Source organism: Scyliorhinus torazame, chromosome 8 (genome assembly GCF_047496885.1).
Source record: "Scyliorhinus torazame isolate Kashiwa2021f chromosome 8, sScyTor2.1, whole genome shotgun sequence".
In the NCBI taxonomy this organism is placed as follows: domain Eukaryota; kingdom Metazoa; phylum Chordata; class Chondrichthyes; order Carcharhiniformes; family Scyliorhinidae; genus Scyliorhinus; species Scyliorhinus torazame.
In genome coordinates this window covers 227,649,177-227,665,897 of record NC_092714.1, presented here as the reverse complement: position 1 = coordinate 227,665,897, position 16,721 = coordinate 227,649,177, and the positions used below count along the sequence as shown (strand labels likewise).

General features: G+C 44.7%; 1 long non-coding RNA gene across 1 annotated transcript in view; it reads left to right on the top strand.

Annotated features, from left to right (window-relative positions):
- Positions 1 to 16,721, top strand: part of LOC140428427 (uncharacterized) — a 38,992-nt gene extending 22,271 nt beyond the window's left edge. Inside the window, exons 2-3 of the long non-coding RNA XR_011948775.1 lie at positions 7,485 to 7,587; positions 15,921 to 16,721. This is a non-coding gene — a long non-coding RNA (uncharacterized lncRNA). The remainder of the gene's footprint in view (positions 1 to 7,484; positions 7,588 to 15,920) is intronic.

The window sequence follows — 16,721 nt, the reverse complement described above, 5'->3', positions numbered from 1 at the left end:
AGATACTGCTATAATCGCATGCCGTTTGGCATTGTCTTGGCATCGGAGATCTTCCATCGCATCATGGAGCAGATGATGGAGGGCATTGAAGGGGTTCGTGTGTACGTGGACGACATCAATATATGGTCCACGACCCCTGAAGAGCACGTTTCCTGTCTCCAGCAGGTATTCCGCCGTGTCCATGCCAATGGCCTAAAGCGGAACCGGTCCAAATGTTGCTTTGTCGACACTCAAGTTCCTAGGTACCCAGATCTCTCAGCAGGGCAGGCGCCCGGACGCAGACAAGGTCAAGGCCATCAAAGCCATGAAGGTCCCTGAAGACAAGAAGGCGGTGTTGCGCTTCCTGGGCATGGTCAATTTTCTGGGCAAGTTCATCCCAAACATGGCCTCACACACCACGGCCCTACGAAACCTGGTGGAAAAGTCCACTGCCTTTGAGTGGAAGGCAGCACATCAGGCAGAGTGGTTGGAGCTGAAAGCCAAGCTCACCACTGCACCCGTCTTGGCATTTTTCGACCCTGACAGGGAGACAAAGATCTCCACAGATGCGAACCAGGATGGCATCAGTGCGGTGCTGCTTTAACGCAATGACACTTCATCTTGGGCACCGGTAGCCTACGCATCGAGGGCCATGACGCCCACCAAAACAAGGTATGCGCAAATAGAGAAGGAATGCCTGGGTCTTCTCACTGGCATTCTCAAGTTTCACGACTATGTCTACGGCCTGCCGACATTCACTGTCGAGACGGATCATAGGCCTCTGGTCCACATTAACCACAAGGACCTGAACGACATGAAGTCTCGGTTGCTGCGCATCCTCCTCAAACTCAGAAGGTACGACTTTGACTTAGTGTACACGCCTGGCAAGGAGCTCATCATCGCTGATGCATTGTCCCGCTTCATCACATTGCCTAGTGAACCGCTGGAAATCATCCGGCAGATTGAATCACAGGTGCAGCTGTTTGCTAGCACCCTCCCGACGTCTGATGAGAAAGTGGTTCGTATCTACGAGGAGACAGCCAAAGAACCCCTCTTGCAGCGTGTCATGCACCACTTCGCCAATGGCTGGCAGAAAGGGCAGTGCCCTCAATTTTACAATGTAAAGGACGACCTGACGGTGATTGATGGTATCCTCCTCAAGCTGGACCGGATTGTCATTCCACTCAGTCTCCAGAGCTTGGTGCTCCGCCAAATCCATGAGGGACACCTGGGCGTCGAGAAGTGCAGATGCAGAGCCAGGCAGGATGTCTACTGGCCCGGTATTAACCGGGACATCTCGAACATGGTCCTCAACTGTGCGACCTGTCAACGCTTCCAGCCACGTAGAGCAAGGAAACGCTCCAGCAGCATGAAATCGAGACCGCCCCGTGGTCCAAGGTTGGCATCGACCTCTTTTGTGCGAATGGTCGTGACTACGTGTTGATTATTGGCTATTTCTCCAACTACCCTGAAGTCGTGAAGCTCTCAGACCTCACAGCTCGGACCATCATGTAAGGAGACATTCTCCAGGCATGGTATCCCACTCACTGTCATGAATGACAATGGCCCGTGCTTCAACAGCCACGAGTGGTCTATGTTTGCCAAGTCATACCATTTCAAACATGCCACTTCCAGACCACACTATCCGCAGTCCAATGGGAAAGTTGAAAAAGGGGTGCACATTGTGAAACAACTCATTTGCTAGGCTGCGGATTCTGCTTCTGACATCTACCTCGCGCTGCTTGCGTACAGGGCGACCCCACTGTACACTGGCATGTTGCCGGCTGATGAACAGGGTCCTGCAGACGACACTTCCATCCATACACTTGCCTAACCTGGATCACCTCCCTGTGCGGCAGAAGGTGCAGCAACTCCGAGACCAGCAAAAGCAGGGCTTTGATGCTCATGCCCCTGATTTGCCCGTGTTATCCCTGGCAGACACTGTCAGGATCAAGATACAGAATGGTGGCTGGTCTGCTCCAGCTGTCGTTCAACAGGCTGTGCCCCGCTCGTATGTTGTACGTATGACTGATGGTTCTGTTATGCGACGAAACAGACGGGTACTGGGCAAGGTTACCTGCCCGCAACTGTTTTCTTCTCCGTTTCCGTCCGTTCTTTTGCCACCTCCTGATACCTCGAACTACGAGGCCACCAGTCAGGCTTCCATCCTGGCTGTCAAGGTGCTGTCGTCCCCACCAGCACCTCTCCGGCGGTCGACAAGGATCAGAAGCAAGCCCCAGAGGCTCGACTTATGAACATTTGTTTTGTTTGCTATGTTCTGTTTTCTCACATTAGACAGCTGTCTTCACATGTAAATACGTTCACATATGCCACCGCTTGTAAATATGTTAATAAATGCCACCACATGTAAAAGTACGTTCCCATATGCCAACCAAATATTTTTTAAAAGGGGAGATGTCATGATATGCAGACATGCAGATTATGACATACAGACAGGCAGCTAATGAACACAGAGAACAGGACATGACCAATGAGCAGGCAGGACACTCAGGGGGGTTATCTCACAATAAAAGGCACGAGGCACTCACACTCCGCCTCTTTCCACTGATGAACATCTACAGAGTGAGTCAGGGTGTATGTACAGTATTACACCTCCAGCATGTGGCTAAGAGCTAATCTGGTTCACTCAGACAGAGTAACCACACTTAGGTTGGCAGAGAGTCAAACTCATAGAGAACTGTGCTAACTGTGCTACTTGTTCAATAATTCAGATTGAACTAACTTCAAGGTCTGGAGTATCTTTTGGTTAAAGCTGCATCCAGTTGCAGCCTGCGTTATCCCAGAGTACATAACACATCACTTGGGACAACGCCAAACCATATGTGAGTGGTTTGCCAGCCCCCTAGAACACCGTTCACATCTATCCTCTACCCCAGGAACCATAGAATCTCTACAATGCCGAAGGAGGCCATTCGGCCCAACAGGTCTGCACCGGCCATTGGAAAGTGCACCAAAATCAAACCCACACCTCCACCAGCTTTGACAAAGGGTCATCTGGACTCGAAACATTAGCTCTTTTCTCTCCTTACAGATGCTGCCAGACCTGCTGAGATTTTCCAGGATTTTCTCTTTTGGTTCCACACCTCCACCTTATCCCCGTAACCCAGTAACTCCACCTAACCTTTTGGACACCAACGTGGCCAATCCACCTAACCTGCACATCTGTGGTCTGTGAGAGGAAACTGGAGCACCCAGAGAAAACACACACAGGTGCAAACTCCACACGGACAATCACCTGAGCCTAGAATTGAACTCGGATTCCTGGAGCTGTGAGGCAGCAGTGCTAACCATTGTGCCACTCATGTGCCTTGGACAAGTGCGCCCTATTCACCACTTTAAATTGTATCAAACTAAACCTTGCACACGGGGAGGTGAATTTGACCCTCTGCAGAGCCTCACTCCACACCCCTGCTTCCAAAACCAAAGCCAGCTCTTCCTCCCATTTTCTTTCACTTCCTCCAGCGAAGCCTTCTCCATCACTCAGCCCATTGATATCTGAAATCCTCCCTTTTCCTAACTCATCAAGAGATAGAACCTTATCCATAAGTGAGGGTGCTGATAACCAAGGAAAGAAAGTTCCTTACGCACAATGTCTCGCACCAGCCAATACCTGAACACATTCCCTCTTGGGAGCAGGAATTTCTCCACCAATTCTTCCAGCCCAGCAAACCTATCCTCTACAAACAAATTTCTAAACCACTCTCCCCCTTCCCTCTCCATTGTCCTAAACATTGAATCTAACCCTGCCAGTGCAAATCTATGGTTTTGCAGGTTGGTGCCAGTAATGACATAGATCCTAACTTAAAGTGTTGTCTGAATTGATTCCAGTTCCTCAGAAAGACTATTACCACTGGGCTCGAAGAGAACTTAACCGGAGAAAACAGAAGAGGAGCCGTAACAAGTGCCCTCAAATACAAACCTATACAAGACACCGCCTCCATCTGCCAACATAGTGAACCCGGTTCCTTAAACCACCCCCGTACTTTCTCAACATTTGCTACCCAGTGATACCACATCAAATCAGGCAGTGCCAACTACCCCCCCCCCACCCTCGACTGTCTATCCAACTAAGTTATCTTTCTTTTCACTTCCAAGTAAATGACCTTTTTCCACGTTCCAATACAGCAAAATGCAATATGTGCTTCAATGAACCTTTCCATTAATTATTAAAACCCCAGTAACCAAACCAATTCTACGCTATCCCATGCATTGACTGCCAAAATCTTCCTTCAAAATACTTGCTGCTTTTCAAATTTTGATAAATTAATTTAGTATGTGAGTACACTGACTACCCTGAAATTAACTTCCATCTCATTCCATTCCAATGCCATACCTATTTTCTTCCACTTGCACCACAATACCCACTTCCACCCCATGTATCCTTTTTTCTGTTGAAACATTCATGCTTGACTTTGCCAATGCCCTTCTGGTTTGTTTTTCTGCAGTAACCCAAAACAACTGTGGATAGGTCATGTCCCTATTCACACCATCATCATATTCTTCGTCATCCTCACCAGGTTCCAACGGCTCTCTCCCCAGCATTTTGATTTCTAGATTTTAGTCACGGGTCTCAAATCTCTCCATGGCCTTGTTACACTATTCCTTAGGGGTCTTCCCTTGCCTTATACCCCTGCAGGATTCCTGCGCATTTCCAAACACCAGACTTCTTCTCAGAATTCACTCCCTTTGCTCCACCATTGACATGCACTTCTCCAGTCATTATATTCTGCCTCCCTATCTGCTCCCCTCCACATTGGTCTTTGTACTGATGCCAAGAATTCTTCAAAGCTCTCCCTTTAGTCCACCATTCCAGCCTTTCTATTCCATCCACCTGTTTTCCCCCCCTGCATTCCTGTCCTACTATCGTAAATCTTTCTGAGGCGGCTTTCTGAATGTGGTAACTGTGCTAATGTTGAGCTAGCACCATAATGCAGCACCATCTGTGCCACCGGCACAGAAGAAAGATCACATTAAATTTTGGAATGGGAATTCCTTCCCCTAAAATTAATCGGCTATTGGCACATGAGAGCTTGTCCAGAGAGTATCGATTGTTGGCTGGCTTAGCTGGTGAGAGTTAAAATTTGATAGGGCTACAGATCTTAAATCCATTGAAAGGAAGGTTGTATTGATGGCGAAAGGGTAGATTAATTGTTCACAGTGTCCTTCTAGCCATCTTCCATGAAAAATTCAGATACAAGCTATATGAAAGGAGGTTGCCAGCTCAGTCAATAAAGTCCCTCATGCCTTGTTGCAGGTGCAAAGGTAAATGTGTTCACCTTTTTGAACATTAGTTGTCAAACAATTCAGCATTGATGTGGCATGCATCCCCCATGGTAGCTGTTCCTGTTCCAGATGCTGTCAGCAATTCAGCATGCAGCAAATTGGATGACTTTGGGACTTGTGATTCAGAGGTGGCAAAGCAAGACCGCCGATATGAATAACTTTTGTGGAAATGAGCATAAATGCTGGATTTAGAGAAGTGAAACATATTTTGTGCCAATGCACCTGCATTTGCTCTCCCCTCATGAGTGTATCTGCCTATTCTAAATCATGCAGTGTCAATGGCATGAAAATCCCATCCTCATCACTTTAGAACATAGAACATTACAGCGCAGTACAGGCCCTTCGGCCCTCGATGTTGCACCGACCTGTGAAACCACCCTAAAGCCCATCTACACTATCCCCTTATCGTTCATATGTCTATCCAATGACCATTTGAATGCCCTTAGTGTTTGGTGCTATTTAAATGCAATTGCAATCAAAAACAATGCCAACACACATCTTGGCACAAAAAATGCAAAATTCACCACACTGCAGAACCAAATAATGCAAATGGAAAAATGATATAACTGAAAATTTAAAAGAAAAAAACACTGTTTTTTAAAAATTACATGAGGAGAACAAGTTCCGGGACTCTTGATGTGGCCGGGATTCTTGATGTGGCAATGTGGTTTATACAAGTTGCACATTGTAAACCAAACCTTGTCCCCGTCATGAAATTTGGCAGGAAGCTTCATTTTAATAAATATTACAAGAACAGATGAAATTAGAGCAGAGGTAGGCCATCTTGAGCCTTGTGAACCCCATTCAATAAGATCATGGCTGATCTTCTACTTCGACTGCATGATATTGATTCCATTATGTGCTAGTGAGGCTTATACTTGTCCATAGTGCAGGCCCATTCTGCTACACAAAAACATCTATTGCAAAATGCAGCAAGTAGAGATTCAGGCCTGCTGCATTTCAGGTCATAGGTCACAACGTGGCTCTGTGCTATCAATGGAATCCTGTCAAATGTATTTACTTTTCTACACCTTCTTTCTGCAATGCTTGAAAATTAGTCCCAAAGCTACAGAATAAGTTGTCTATCCTGCATATTGTCATTCACAAAATATTCAACATTAATTTTTTAAATCCTAACCACTAGACACCAGGTTGTCATCACTTAGATTAAGACAAAGACATAAATTCACTGAGATATTTTAAGCCACTGCCTTCCTTTGTTTATTATATCCAGTATTAATAAATAAATAACGTATAGTGACCTGGATTTTGTACCATGAATAACAATGATACTACAGCATTTACCATCATTATGGAGTAAATTGGACAGCAAATTCCAGAGCATTTCAGTTAAACATGGAAATCCAGTAGCTGTAGTCTTGAGTTACCTGCTCCTCCACAAGCTGCGCCATAACAGTATCTCCTCAATATACCCAGCATTGAAATTGATGTAAGGGTGTGAAGTTGTGGTACCTACCCAATGGTAACCTATAAACACGGCAGGGGGAAAAAGAGCTTGTGCATTAAGATGTAAATGATTTTATAGTGGAGCAATCAATCACAATTACAGCCAAACAGTGTGTCCGGCATGGAATCATATTCATTCGGAATTCAATTGATTTTAGAAATTCAAAAACATTGGACAGGATTCTCCGTCCCGCCAGCCCCATTTTCCGGCATGGCGCGCCCCTGCCGACAGCAGGATTCTCCGATCTCACAACCGGCCATTGGGGTTTCACATTGTGGCCAGCCCACATTGGCGGGAAACTCGCCGGCGTGGGTGCACTGCCAGCGAAGCGGCGGATCCCGCTGATGGAGAATCCCGCAGCTTTTTAAAAACTTTTTCTTCCTGTCCTATTTACCTTTCTCTCTCAATCCTATCTTTCATCGTCAATCTTTTATAAAAAAATATTTTTATTAAAGATTTTCCATTTTCCAAAAAATGTTTACAACAAAATCCATGATACCCACAGCAAATGATGCAGAAAACCGACATAACAAAAACCTCAGCCCATCCACCAAGATAAGAAAGACAACCGAAAAACAAATCAAACCCTTACCCGCCCCCGCCCCCCCACCGCCCCCAGCCCACTAGCAACTGACGGTGACTAATTCCTTAAAGTAGGTAATGAATGGCTGCTATCTCAGGTAGATCCGATCCCTTCAACCGACCCCCTAACGGTGCGCTTGTCTTTCTCCAGGTACAAGAATTCCATTAGGTCACCCAACCATACCGAAGGACAGGGCGGAGAAGAGGACCTCCATCCCAGCAGAACTCGCCTCTGAGCAATCAGCGAGGCGAAGGTAAGGACATCTGCTTTCACTCCCGTCTACACTCTGGCGGCTCCAACACCCCAAAAATGGCAACCAGAGGAAAAGCTCCAGATCGATATTCAGAATCGCCAACATGGTGTTGAAGACGGAGACCCAAAAGCTGACCAGTTTGGGGCAAGACCAGTACATGTGTGTGTGATTGGCTGAACCCCTGGAACACCGCTCACACCTGTTGTCTACCTGTGGTAAAAAAACACTCATCCTAGTTTTGGTCAGGTGTACCCTGTGAACCACCTGAAGCTGGATTAGACATGAATACGTGGAGTTCACCCTGCAAAAGGGCCTTACTCCAAACCTCATTATCCATATAGGCCCCAGCACCCTCTCCTACTTCACCTTCACCCCATCCACCAAGTCCGAGTCCTCAGACAAAATTTGCCCATAAATATCAAATGTGTTACCCTCCTCTGACCCTGCCAGTGAAAGTATCCTGTCCAACAGAGACATCGTGGTGCCTCGGGAAATGCTGGCAAACTGTCCCTCTATAAACAAATCCTTGAATCTCCCCAGCCCTTTTCCTTCCCACACCCTGAACGTGGCATCATATCTCAACGTCTCAAATAAATGATTGGCACAGATAGTGCCAGCCTCTATACGGCTCAAAGCATAAAATGCTGCCTGAATTATCTCAAAATATTTAAAGTAGACACAGCGGCCGGGTTCCAGGAGCACCTAGCTGAAGAAAACGGAGCGAGCTTCCACCAGTGCCCTCAGACAAGACCCCCTGCACGACCTCGCCTCTATCTGTCCCCGTATGGAACCTGGGTCACCGCACCACCCCAGAATCTTCTCAGTATTGGCCACCCAACAATAATAAAGCAAAAGCTAGGCCCATGACTGCGTACCCAATTGATGAACTAGCTGACGGATCCTCTTGAGTTTTGCCCGCCCATATAAAGGATAAGAACAACCAATTAACCCTCACAAAGAAAGATTTAGTTAGGAAAATAGGAAGACATTGCAACAAAAACCTTGGCAGAATACTCATTTTAATAGTCTAGACTCTGCCTGCCAGGTACGGAGGAAGGTTGTCCCACTTCTGCAGATCAGACTTAGCCCTGTCCACCAGACCTGCGAAGTTCAGTTTATGCAGCTGGGCCCAATCCTGGGCCACCCAGATACCTGAAGCTAGAGCCGGCCAAGAGAAAAGGCAACACCACCAATTTGGCTCCCCTACCTGGGGAGTTAACCGGAAAACACTCACTCTTTTCCAGATTCAACTTGTAACCCGAAAATGAACCAAAGATCCTCAATAGCTCCATTATATCACTCATAATGGGGACCGGGTCTGTAAAATAAAGCAGCAGATCGTCGGCATATAGGGACACCCTATGCTCTACCCTTCCCTTCTTTATCCCCTTTCACTTACCCCAAACCCTCAAAGCTATAGCTAAGGGCTCAATCACTCAGGCAAATAAGAGGGAAGACATCACACCGTTGTCTGGTCTCCCTTTTCAAATGAAAGTACCCTGATTTCAAGGTATCGGTATGAGCACCCGAAGGGGGCCCAATACAGAAACCGTACCCATCAAATCTATTTTGGCCCTAGGCCAAACCTCACCAGAACTTGAGAAAGATAGCACCACTCCATCCTGTTGAATGCCTCTTCAGCATCTAAAGACACTATCACCTCCGGCGCTGGCTCCTCAGACAGGGAGAGAACCATATTCAACAGCCACCAAATATTGGCTGACAATTGCCGGCCCTTGCCAAAGCCTGTCTGATCCTCTACAATCACCTCAGGAAGACAGGGCTCCAGCCTTGCCACCAATATCTTAGCCAGTATCTTGGCATCCACATTTAACAGCGAGTTAGCCAGTATAACCCACAATCTCTGGATCCTGATATCTACCAGCAATGGAACCATCTAACCTGCGAACATTTTACAAAAATCCACTGGAAACCCATCAGGCCCAGGCGCTTTAGCCGTTTGCATCCACCCAATACTAGTCAAAATCTCCTCAAGTCTAACGGGGCCTCCGACTCTTCCCATCTATCAACCCCACCACCCCATCTAAAAATGTCAACATGTCCTGCTTGCTGGGAGCTGTGGGGTAGGGTTGCACGTGTACCTGTGGTCCACTTCCAAGATTTCATCCACCAACCTTTGCTGTTCCACCTTTACCTCCCTATCCATATGCACCTTGTACGATATAACCTCTCCTCTCATCACCGCCTTCACGACTTCCCAAAGCATGGCGGGCAATTCATTCCTGTTGAATTCTACTTACTTTCTTTCTCGATCTTAATTTTGTTTTCTATGCATGATTTGGATCTTGTTGCACTCATGGGACCCCTACAGTGCAGGCCATTCGGCCCATCAAATCTGCACCCACCCTCCAAAAGAGCACCCTACCTAGGCCCATGCCCCCACCTACTCCACACCCCTACCTAGGTCCGCCCCCACACTATCACTATCCCTGTAACCCACAGCCCACCTAACCTTTTGGACACTAAGGGGCAATTTAGCATGGCCAATCCAACTAACCTAACCGAATTTCTGTTTCCTGTTTTATCCTTTCTGATTTGGACTCATTGTTGGATTTTTCCATTGGAGACGGGAATCTGGACAATCCCACATTGTGATGGCACCCCATCACCAACCTGCACAATTTACATAGGGATGGGGTCTTAATGATCCAAGATATGGTTCCATCATCCAAATTAGTGGCTGTGGGGAGAGAGGGGCTAGGGCAGGAATTGAGGTGGGACAGCAGGGAAGTGGCCACCTTCTGGTCCGGATGGCAGCCAATGCTGAGGTCTTTAAAAATGAGAGAATCTTCATCTTCAAAGTAGCCATGGCAAATAGAAATTACTGGGGCTCAGGATAGGGCAGGAAAAGGTTACTAATTGAAATGCCACTGCTTCTCAGTCGTTATTTTGTCCAAACTTTCACTTTTTGCCGTCAAATAAAGCTGCTCATGCCCCTGTTCCCAGCAAGTTGGAGCTAATCAGCTTCACAGAGCTCGTAACCATCTTCCATTCTGTGAAAATCTTGGCAAGTCAGAAGGCGAGCTCTCGCTCTCCCCCCATCCCCAGGAATGTCCACAGAGTTGGAAATGCAGACAGAGGACCATCACGCAGGCTGCCAGCACCATTTGTTCCCTATCCTGCTCCTATTCAAGGATGGGAAACTCAGTGATTGGTTGAGCGGCCTCGCCATTGCTTGACCTGCTCACACATAGCACAGATCTTCTGTATAAGGTGCTGCACTGAATGAGATGACCAATGACAGCAAGTTTATGCTCAAGAGCCACCAAAGAAAATGTGTGTGGGCCGACTGAATGGCAGGAGACATTTATAAGAGCACAACAAATAGGAACAGGAATATACTGGATAGCCCCTCGAGCCTGCTCCACTATTCGGGACAATTATGGCTGATCTCCTATATCCACTCTGCTTTTCAGTCTTTTTCTTCACCGTTGACCCCCAAAAATCCAGGTCAATAATTGTCTTCATCTATTCAGTATGATATTCCTACAGAATATCATAGGTACCTGAAATGGAACATGGGCCAAGTCAAACAAATTGACTGTTTTGAGAGTCCTGCAGTTTCGGCGATTCAGTGCTTCAGATGATGATTTTGAACACCAACAGCAATTATCTGAAACAAATATAACAAAAATCTGTCAATCTCAGGTTTAAATGTAACAATTGATCTAGCATCAATTGCCATTCTTGGAAGAGAGTTCCAAACTTCTACCACCCCTTTATCATAGATTATCATAGAATTTACAGTGCAGAAGGAGGCCATTCGGCCCATCGAGTCTGCACCGGCTCTTGGAAAGAGCACCCTACCTAAGGTCAACACCGCCACCCTATCCCCATAACCCAGTAACCCCACCCAACACTAAGGGCAATTTTGGACACTAAGGGCAATTTATCATGGCCAATCCACCTAACCCGCACATCTTTGGACTGTGGGAGGAAACCGGAGCACCCGGAGGAAACTATGTATTGAATTATTTTTACCTTCACTCCTGGGAAGTCAGGCTCTTAGTATTAAACTATACCCCTCAGTCCTAGACTCCCAGCAAGACAAAATAGTTTATCTCCATCTATCCTAGCTGTTCGTCTTATCTTGATAACTTTGGGTTAATCACTCCTTCACCTTCTCAATTACAGGGAGTATAACCCTAGTTTGTGTGTGTAGTTTAATTCTTTGAGTCCAGGGGTTGCACTTTCCACCGCCCGCCACCAGTAGCGGAGCTCCCAATGTGACGGAGAATCCAGTGTCAGTAAAAATACAGCGCCAGTCCATTTCTGATGTTCCAGTCCACCTCTGGTGGCAGAATAGAAGTTCGTGCCCTGCATCAGTGGAAGGAAGCAAAGAGGTCAAAATGACCCATTTGTTTCCTATTAACAGGCTGGACACCGGATTCTCAACACCTCCGTGATTCTCCAGCCCTCGGGGCAAGGATTCACATGGGCATATATTGGTACAAGTATTTGCCAACATGGTCCTGGCACAGTGGACCATTGGGTACGCTTTAAGGTAGGTGCCCCCAAAGTCCCCCACCAGAGACCCCCCTCATATCAGAGAACCCCAATATTAGAGAACCTCCCCCATAACAGTAACCTCCCCCCACCCCCAATCAGTCATCCCTGCTTGGAAGCTAAAGAGCATCCCAGGCAGAAACAGTGAAAACAATCACCGCTTTTTCACTTACCTGTCCCTTACAGCTTCTGCCTCAAGCAGATGTCTAGAAAGAAGCAACTGTAACTTCATAGTAAGCAAAACCACATGACAAGGCTTTAAACACCCTCAGTTCCTTTTGATCTGCAAGGCTTCTACTCACTTCAAAGAAAAATCACTTTTACTTGGCTGTAATTGATTGTTTAATTTCATTTCCCTCACGCTTGAATGGATCTCAAGTAGCCTGCTGTGAAACTAACCCCCAATGTATATAAAAATCTAGAAGTTAAATGCTTTCACTTCCCCTTTTTCTCAGCAGAAATCTCTTAACTGTTTTTGATGTGGTCATGAGCTGTCAACCATAGCCAGATGTTTATAAACATTGTAGTTATTTCACAGAAGGGTATTTCAGAAGGAGGGAACAAAGGCAGAAGAGGCACATAGATTTTGGCTCTGCCAGCATGCTGGTTTCCTGATGCTGCCCCCTGCACTAACCATTATAGAGGGGATGGGATCAGGACTGGCAATGCTACCCACCCCGCTGATGGGTAGCTGATTTGGTTCACTAAGTATTTTGCTAACCACCATTAAAGGAGGCAGACTGGAATTTTCTAGTCATTTCCAGTTTCCTGCACAAGCACATCAGACATGATCTATCTGTTACAAATCCAAGCTGGCTTTTGCCCAGCAGCTGAAAATTGTCACGGTGTTCAGTCACCTTATCTGTAATATTAGATGCTAGCAAATTTCAGCACAATTTCCTGGTTTCCCTGTGTCGCCTTTTTTAAACGGTGGAACGACATGTGAAATTTTCCAATCTAAAGAAACAGGTCCTGATGAGAGGACTTTGGAAGATTATATTTAGGACATCTGCAATGTTCTTATTTATTTCCTTTAAATTCCAGGAATGTAAACCATTTGGTCCTGGAGATTTGCCACTCTTTTGTGCCACTATTTTCTCCATTCCTCTAAGTTTGCATAATTATTGTTGGTGAAAACCTATGCCTGATTCAATACAAGTTTTGGGGGGATGTCTGGCATGCTGACTTCTTCCTGAAGTACCAATTCTGATGAAACTTAATTATTTAGCGTTTTCTGTCATTTTCTTATTTTCATTTACAATACTGCCGTTTAAGTACTCCAGGGGCCCGCTGCTCTTGATCACCCTCTTTTTTCTAATATAACCATTATATTTTCCGTGTTGATTTTGATATTCCCTTTTTCTACTCTGCTTTTGTAGCTCTTAATAACTGTTTCATCACCCTTTTCTGTTCTTTGTATCTTTCCTATCGGTTTATCTTGGCTATTTTTTGCATTTTTGTACATTTTTCCTTTTAGTTTTATGTAACCTCTTACTTCTTCAGTTGTCCATGGTTGTGTTCTTGGCAAGTAGAGCTCTTGCCCCTTCGGGGTACAAATTAGTTCTGTATCATATTACATGACATTTTTGAACAACTCCCACTGATCCCTTCTCATTCACCCATTAACCCATTTGTTCCATTTATTGTGGACAGTCACTGAACGTACACCTTTTCATAGCAGTTTTGAAGCAGTTTCGCGTTTCCCCCTTTTAAACACTATGTAGAATTCATCCATATTGTGAATGATATTAAATCAACGGTCACACAGGCTGTTAACTAAATCTGGCTCATTACATATTACAAAATTGTTGTTTCTTGGATATATTGCTGAGAAAACTATCCTGGACACACTCAAGAAGTTCAGATGGGCCGGTTTGCTTATTCCAATCTATATTAAAAGTTAAATGCCCCCGATAAAACCACTCTGCCTTTGATACATGCTTGTCTAATCTTTGCATTTATACACTCAGCCACTTCTCAGATGCTTCCAGGGGGCCACTCTGGCTATCCTTCTAGCAGTCTTTAACCTAATCCTCAAGGGTAGCAAGTACATTGTATCTATTGGAAAAAGACCAATTTCTGCAGATGCCCATTCTCTATCTCATCTAGGGTCCCCTTGTAATAGTATCAGTCATACAACTCTCACTATAGTCTTTTCCATTTCTTAATTAATTTCACCCATAAAATCTCCGCTGCTCACCTATTCTTGTTACATCATCTTTTATTATTGAAATAATTTCATCAATAATCAGTCAAGTTACTGTTTCCCCCTTCTATAATGTCCCTTCCTTTGTGTAGACCTTACAATCTGGTATCCTTCGTTCACAATTGTTCCAATTTGAGCATTTCTCAGATAATAATTCAGAGATTATAGCCCTGAAGGTCCTGTTCATTCATTTAGCTCCTAGTTCTTTGTATTGTTCAAACAGGATCCCATGCCTATACTTCCCAATGTTATTGGTCCCAATGTGGATCGCAATGACTGAATTCTTCCCTCTTTTAAGCTGTTCGAAATGTTCTGCTCCCTGTTACCTGACAAGCAACTTACCATGTGGGACTCTTGATCTTGCTTAGAAAAAATGCTATCTCTCTCCCTAAACACAGGCTTCCCAAACACTACATTATGGTTCTCCCCATCCTACAGTCCCCTTTGAACTGCTTCCTGCTCCAAGTTCCCATGGTCCACATTCTGGCTATCCTTCCAACAGTCCTTATAACCTCATCCTCATTGGTAGCAAGTACACTGTGACTGTTGGATTAGATGTTTCTGCAGATCCTCATTCTCCATCTCATCCAGGTTTCCCTTACTTGTCACACTGTCAGTCACACCAACCTCATTTTGAAACTGCACTTCTCTACATATGACTGAAGTCCAGATCAAACTGTTTTGGGTACTGCACTCCCTGCCTTAAGTGCTGGAGCGTCTCCAGCTCGTACTCCAGCTCAATGACTCTGAGCCAGAGAGAAACATTGCACATGGGATAGTCTCACTGACTAGTGCAGTCCAGACACACAAACTGCTCAGTAATTAGTAAAACAATGACCAGATAACCTGTTTAATGTGTTGACTATGGGATAAAGTTTGGTCAGGCCACTGAGATACTGAATAATGCCATGGAATCTCTAATATTCACCTGAGAAGGCGCATGAGGCCTCACTTTAATCTGTCAGCTGAAGGACAGCACCTCTGACAGCATTGTCTCAGTGCACAAATATTAGATAGAGCCTGCACGCTATTTATCTGTTGTGATGTTTCTTTAAAAAAAAAGAAAACAAGGCGAAATAGTTTTACTTTAAACAGGTCAAATAATAAACAAAATGGTTCTCTAAGGGTTCAGCAATAAGAACTTAATTTGAAGATGAAAAGAAAAGCTCAGACAAGTCACAACAATGGGCACACACAACAACATTTGCACCAATGATAATAATAGGTAAAAGTATCAATATGGACATAAACCACAATGATGGGCACAAAACATGGTAGGTGCAAACACAATTGGTACTACTACACCATGGGCAGAAACCACACTTACGCGCACAAACCACACAAGGATTGTCACAAAACATGATGATCATGTTATTTCCATTCTGCATTTGTGCATCTTCATTCACTGCATCATATTATATCATTGTCAATTTGCAAACACTATCAGGAGCAGATTGAATATTATAATTCAGACGGCAGAAAGTCCATTTGGGCAGCTCAGAGGTACAGCATTTCATCACTGTTATTATGAATCAGGCTGTGTAGGCCATTCACAATGCATTTTATATTAATATATTTTAACCCAAACCTTTCATTGCAGGCTATCCAGAAGTGATGTGTGCTGCCACACTGAAGTAGCGCGCTGGAAATCTCTATGAGCAGATAGAGACAGTATTATTCCAAGTGGATAGAAGCAGCTTTTCTTTTTGGTAAAATGTGTGCATACATTGAGCTGTATTGAGCTCTGCACTGACTCCTGGGAGTTGTACTTTCATTCCTTGACACAATTCTAAGGCCCAGCTATTTAAAATATGGTTCAGAATTTCTTGCAAATGTGAGTTGGAAAAGCAGCCGAAGTACTATGTAACACAATTTGTGATGCAAAATATCAAAGAAATTGAAGTGCAAATTGTTGATTATATTTAATTGCATGTAGATGGTGTGTATTAACTATGCCCCTATAAAAGTTATGGCGTTTGGGTGAGGAGATTCTTGTCCGAAATGTGTATCTCTTGTAAATAAATGCTTATTAAAATGGGTAAAATTCTATCCCCAACAACCTGACTTTCTGGAATACAACATAAGTGACTTATGCTTGTCACCCAAATTTTCCCAATCTTTTTCACCAGTTCAATGAAACCTTTGCCAAAATCCTCCTTTGCTCATTAACATTGCCCTGCCACATGAAAAAGGCCAGAAAATGTGAGTTTGAAACTTTACATTTCTTATACTTTATTGTGATTTTTAAGCCACTTTTAAAGATTTCTCTTCACGAGTATCTAAAATGTATTTTGAGTGTATTTTTAGTGTCAGAAGGAAATTTTAAAAATTAAACTTGAGTGGCGTTCATGATTCTATATTGTTAAACATGTGTGACTAATGTAATTAAAGTATGGTTTGA